Source organism: Helobdella robusta (genome assembly GCF_000326865.2).
Source record: "Helobdella robusta unplaced genomic scaffold HELROscaffold_232, whole genome shotgun sequence".
In the NCBI taxonomy this organism is placed as follows: Eukaryota; Metazoa; Annelida; class Clitellata; order Rhynchobdellida; family Glossiphoniidae; genus Helobdella; species Helobdella robusta.
In genome coordinates, this window is record NW_008704227.1 from 1 (window position 1) to 1267 (window position 1267).

Below are 1267 nucleotides of genomic sequence, written 5' to 3' on the forward strand. Positions count from 1 at the left end.
TGAACTCAGATAGGGATAGTGTGGTATTGCAGAGGGATTGAATGATTTGAATGAGTGGTGTGTGCAGAATGATGTGAAATTGAATAAAGAAAAATGTGTTGTGATGACGTTTGGTTGTTCTGTATCAGATAATGATTATGATTATAACATAAGCTCGCACCTATTACTTTTTTTCCTTGATAAAATTAAAGACTTGGGTGTTAATTTTGATACATCTTTGAAATTTATCAAGCATATACATTGCAATGTTAAGAAGGCGACAAAGATGATCAAGGACTGTGAGGGAATGAAATATGAGGACCGATTAAAATTTTTACAACTGCCAACACTAAAATACAGACAAATAAGAGGTGATTTGATAACGATGTTTAACATGTTGAATGAAAAGGACCAACGAAGCTTGCCGGAAATATTGAGAGCCACCAGACGAACAAGAGGACATGAGATGAGGCTAACAGCACTGACATTCCATACGAACTTAAGAAAAAATTATTTTGTTAATAGAACTATTAATATTTGGAATAATTTGAATGATGATGTTGTTAATTGCAGTGATTTGAATGAGTTTTAAAAAAAGTTGGATGATTTTCTTATGAATGCTAAATTTAAATACGATTGGAGAGCGGAGTTAAAGGATGACTATTCGTGAATGCTGTTTATAGATTATGGATGATGGTATAAATGTTTGTTTTGACATGATTGTCTTTAAGAGAGGAAGATATATATGAATGGTTGAAATTGGAATTTTTATGAAGAAATGTTTGCGTATATATATGTAAAGTTGAATTAATAATCGAAGTTATTCTCTTATAATTTTGTTTATTTATTTATTTATTTTTTGTTTGATCTTTATGTATGAACAGAACGTATTAACATATATTCATGTACATTATTGTTTATGTGTTAAAATTTTATAGTTAATTTTGTGTCGCGGGCATAGGGACATTCTGTCTTCGCCCATGTTTTTTCTCATAATAATAATAATAATAATAAATATATTTCGGACGTTTTTGGTTGAAGCACTGCTTAATTCAATTATTCTTTGGAATAATATTACAAAATTATTTTTCTATGAATGTATTTATTTTCGGGTTTTCTATATAAAGATACAAATTTAATTTTATGGTATTTCATTAACTCATTGTATTTTTGAATTTCTGAAAACATGAGGTGTCCGTGGAGGAGTTTTCAACGTACGAAATAACCGAGGAAGGCACGAACCTCTGCTCTTCCGTGAAGAAAAGTCGCTGCATGGCTGCGGGAGGGC